Source organism: Schistocerca cancellata, unplaced genomic scaffold (assembly GCF_023864275.1).
Source record: "Schistocerca cancellata isolate TAMUIC-IGC-003103 unplaced genomic scaffold, iqSchCanc2.1 HiC_scaffold_891, whole genome shotgun sequence".
NCBI lineage: Eukaryota > Metazoa > Arthropoda > Insecta > Orthoptera > Acrididae > Schistocerca > Schistocerca cancellata.
In genome coordinates this window covers 7501-12500 of record NW_026046901.1, presented here as the reverse complement: position 1 = coordinate 12500, position 5000 = coordinate 7501, and the positions used below count along the sequence as shown (strand labels likewise).

Genomic DNA, 5000 nt, shown 5'->3' with positions numbered 1-5000 from the left:
GTCCCTCCCACGTAGCAGCCGTGCCCGAGTAGGTAAGGCATTTATCCGGGCACGCAGGCATGAGATGTAGTCGCGGCCTGTTACGAACTGCCGGGTATTAGAGACCCAGCAGTGCTGCCCTGGTGTTCGGGCAGACTTATGTAGCGCAGCGCCGTCGACCGACGAGTGCAGGCGGTCGGCCCAACACCGGCCCAACTGGTAACTAGACTTAATAACTTCCCCCTGCCATTGCAGGGCGTGGTCCAGTTGGCGAATTTCACGTTGGATTAAGTCCCAGGAAGAATCGTCTGCGGCCGTACCCAGCCCCTGCATCTTCGCCAGTCTCCTCCTGCGAAGAAGAGGGCCAAGCCAGCGGGCTGCAGGTACCCCCAAGCCCCCATGAGAGATGGGGGCGTGGAAGTAACCAACAGGAGTATCCGCAGGCAGGTGCAGCCAAGATCGAATAGCTGCACGGACGCAGACATCAAGGGAGGAGAGGGCCCCAAGACGAGTCCTCCCCAGGGCTAGGCCGTGGAAAATACCCGGGAGGATGACAGAACAGAGGGCAAAAAGTCGCTGCTGAGGTTTGAGTGGTGCACGCCTAATGATGTTAAGCTGCTTCTCGACCTCCCGCCGAGGATGAAAGAGACTACGTCCGCACGTGGAGAATTGCAGGCCGAGATACTTGAAGGTATCGCCCATCGCCAGTGCTGGGATGTTGTTCCCACCAGCACGAAAGATGACAGTCTCGTCGACCTTGGTTTTCTTCTCCCGGCCTGATGAGACAAGGGCGAGAGAAAAACACTTCCGTGGGTTGACCTCGAGCCCGAGATCCCCCAGGGCCGACGTGGCGATGGTAAGAAGTTCCTGCAATCCATCACGGGTCTCGGCGAACAGCAGGAGGTCATCGGCGAATGCAGCCGCATTTATTCGCCGACCGAGAATGCGTGCACCAATATGAGCAGGAAGGCGGGACAGGAGAAGGTCAATGGACATGTTGAAGAGGATAGGAGACAGAGGGTCGCCCTGCCGAACACCCCTCGAAGGCCGCACTAGATCTGACGACTTCCCAGCCACACAGATAACCGTCGATCCCGCCCCATAGCATCCCTGGATGTAGTCAACGAACTCGACCGGCAGACCATGGGCCCTTAGCACAGGGCCGAGGGCACCATGGGCAAGCGAATCGAAGGCCTTTGACACATCCAGAGATGCCAAGTACAGCGAGCCGGCGGCTCTGCACGTCTGAGTCATCGCCAGATCCAGAAGAAAGGTGTTGTGAAGCATCCCATCCTGAGGGATGAAAGCCCGCTGACGACCATCCAATACACAGTAGCGCATCAGGCGGCCAACCAGAACCTTATGAAAGGCTCTGGTGAGCACCGAGCACACCGTGATCGGACGAAAGTCAGCAGGGGATGCTGCGGCGGTCTTCTTAGGCAGCAGGGTTGTCCTAGCCTGAAGGAGACGGGATGGAAGGGAACGGGAAAGGAGGAGAAAGTTTAGGATCTTAAGGAGAACCTCCCGGGGAAGACGGCGGAGCTGGGCCGGCGTGAGGCCGTCTGGACCTGCAGCAGAATTGCGAGGCGGCAGGGCAGCAGTGGCTTCATCTGCAGAAATGGGAGCCCAAAGGTCACGGAAGGGCACCTTCTTCGAGAATGGCAACAGCTCTTCGGACAGACCCTCACCACGTGGAGGCCGAGACCTGGCACGAGGTGGAGAGAAGAGGTCTGTCCAAAACTCGATCAGCCCCGGGATGGATGGTGGCTGATGCAAAAGTGTGCCATCAAGAAGACCATTGATACAGCGTGCTCTGTTCTTCTTAAAAGCACGCTGAACCACTGCATACTCCCATCTCCTGCGTGCACGCTTCCGCTCTGGGGGCTGTTGGGTCCGCACCCTCTCAGCTTGGTGGACAGCTGGCTCCTTGCTGCCTACTTCCTCAAGAGCTGACAGCAGCATTGCCTGGATGGTATTACGGCTGGTGGTGGGACCCAGAGCCACGAGATCATCAAGCGAGCGGAATCGGCGGTCTGATAAGGGGAGTTCCGCCACAAATGACCAGATGGCTAGGTCTACATCTTCCACCCGAGGTGGAGACTGTGACAAAATTTGACTTACGGCAGGCTCGCCGGCGGGACCACGAGGGCCACGATCCATGCCAGAGAGTTGGGTGACAAACTCTGCTACCATGTCTTTGTACGACTGCACTCTACGCTGACCTTTAATCGATTCCAGTGTACGGTCGGGGAAGGCCTTGGCGAGTTCCTGGTTGAAGAACCTACAACCCTGGATGGCGAGGGTCGCTTCTGCATGGGCCAAACGCAGCAGCTCTTCCTGGGACCACCTGGCCTTCTTCCTCTCGGTCTTGATCTCGGCATTCGCTGCAGTAGGATGGGCGCGACGCCGATGGACACCGAGCCCGGTCTTGGTAGAAAATGACCGCATACAATCTGGGCAGACAGCGGGGAGCGGCGCTCGACCCGCACCGGTTGGTGGGTTGGATGCCTCATCAGCTGGCACAGGCACTCCAGTGGGAGGCCTGGTACCACGTTCACTTCTGTTACTTGCACCAGCTGGAACAAAGGCAGGGGGGGAGGTAACCCCCAAGCCCTGAAAAGCACCCTGCTCTGTCAGTCGGATACTGGATAAAGTGTTACGCCTGCGCATAACCTTTCTCAGAATCCTCACGACCCCCGCCACTTGAAGGCCAGAGCTAGGATTTCCCACCGAGAGGCTAGTTGAACCATCATCCACCCAACATCACAAGGATGCTCAGGGGTGGACCGAGAGGGTCAATATATTACGCATCAGGTGGGCATTTGAGAGTCAAGAGAGTCATAGTTACTCCCGCCGTTTACCCGCGCTTGCTTGAATTTCTTCACGTTGACATTCAGAGCACTGGGCAGAAATCACATTGCGTCAACACCCGCTAGGGCCATCGCAATGCTTTGTTTTAATTAGACAGTCGGATTCCCCCAGTCCGTGCCAGTTCTGAGTTGATCGTTGAATGGCGGCCGAAGAGAATCCGCGCACCCGCGCGCCCCCGGAGGAGCACGCTAAGGCGGACGCGGCCTCGCAGCAAGGAAGATCCGTGGGAGGCCAAGGCACGGGACCGAGCTCGGATCCTGCGCGCAGGTTGAAGCACCGGGGCACGAACGCCGCGCAGGCGCGCGCATCCTGCACCGCCGGCCAGCACGAGGCCAACCAACGGCGAGAGCAGACCACGCCCGCGCTAAACGCCCGCACTTACCGGCACCCCTACGGCACTCACCTCGCCCAGGCCCGGCACGTTAGCGCTGACCCACTTCCCGACCAAGCCCGACACGCCCCGATCCTCAGAGCCAATCCTTATCCCGAAGTTACGGATCCAATTTGCCGACTTCCCTTACCTACATTATTCTATCGACTAGAGGCTCTTCACCTTGGAGACCTGCTGCGGATATGGGTACGAACCGGCGCGACACCTCCACGTGGCCCTCTCCCGGATTTTCAAGGTCCGAGGGGAAGATCGGGACACCGCCGCAACTGCGGTGCTCTTCGCGTTCCAAACCCTATCTCCCTGCTAGAGGATTCCAGGGAACTCGAACGCTCATGCAGAAAAGAAAACTCTTCCCCGATCTCCCGACGGCGTCTCCGGGTCCTTTTGGGTTACCCCGACGAGCATCTCTAAAAGAGGGGCCCGACTTGTATCGGTTCCGCTGCCGGGTTCCGGAATAGGAACCGGATTCCCTTTCGCCCAACGGGGGCCAGCACAAAGTGCATCATGCTATGACGGCCCCCATCAACATCGGATTTCTCCTAGGGCTTAGGATCGACTGACTCGTGTGCAACGGCTGTTCACACGAAACCCTTCTCCGCGTCAGCCCTCCAGGGCCTCGCTGGAGTATTTGCTACTACCACCAAGATCTGCACCGACGGCGGCTCCAGGCAGGCTCACGCCCAGACCCTTCTGCGCCCACCGCCGCGACCCTCCTACTCGTCAGGGCTTCGCGGCCGGCCGCAAGGACCGGCCATGACTGCCAGACTGACGGCCGAGTATAGGCACGACGCTTCAGCGCCATCCATTTTCAGGGCTAGTTGCTTCGGCAGGTGAGTTGTTACACACTCCTTAGCGGATTCCGACTTCCATGGCCACCGTCCTGCTGTCTTAAGCAACCAACGCCTTTCATGGTTTCCCATGAGCGTCGATTCGGGCGCCTTAACTCGGCGTTTGGTTCATCCCACAGCGCCAGTTCTGCTTACCAAAAGTGGCCCACTTGGCACTCCGATCCGAGTCGTTTGCTCGCGGCTTCAGCATATCAAGCAAGCCGGAGATCTCACCCATTTAAAGTTTGAGAATAGGTTGAGGTCGTTTCGGCCCCAAGGCCTCTAATCATTCGCTTTACCGGATGAGACTCGTACGAGCACCAGCTATCCTGAGGGAAACTTCGGAGGGAACCAGCTACTAGATGGTTCGATTAGTCTTTCGCCCCTATACCCAGCTCCGACGATCGATTTGCACGTCAGAATCGCTACGGACCTCCATCAGGGTTTCCCCTGACTTCGTCCTGGCCAGGCATAGTTCACCATCTTTCGGGTCCCAACGTGTACGCTCTAGGTGCGCCTCACCTCGCAATGAGGACGAGACGCCCCGGGAGTGCGGAGGCCGCCGCCCCGTGAAGGGCGGGGAAGCCCCATCCTCCCTCGGCCCGCGCAAGGCGAGACCTTCACTTTCATTACGCCTTTAGGTTTCGTACAGCCCAATGACTCGCGCACATGTTAGACTCCTTGGTCCGTGTTTCAAGACGGGTCGTGAAATTGTCCAAAGCTGAAGCGCCGCTGACGGGAGCGATTATTCCGCCCGAGAGCATCCCGAGCCAACAGCGGCGCGGGTCCGGGGCCGGGCCAGGTAGGTCCGTCATCCGGGAAGAACCGCGCGCGCTTGCCGGGAGCCCGAGCGCCCAAAGGGGCGAATCGACTCCTCCAGATATACCGCCGAGCAGCCAGCCAGGACACCGGGGCTCTGCCCAACAGACGCG

The 5000-nt window shown here is 59.0% G+C and overlaps 1 pseudogene; it reads right to left on the bottom strand.

Annotated features, from left to right (window-relative positions):
- The window catches only part of LOC126148647 (large subunit ribosomal RNA), a 7763-nt pseudogene that overhangs the window by 2072 nt on the left and 691 nt on the right, over positions 1-5000 (bottom strand).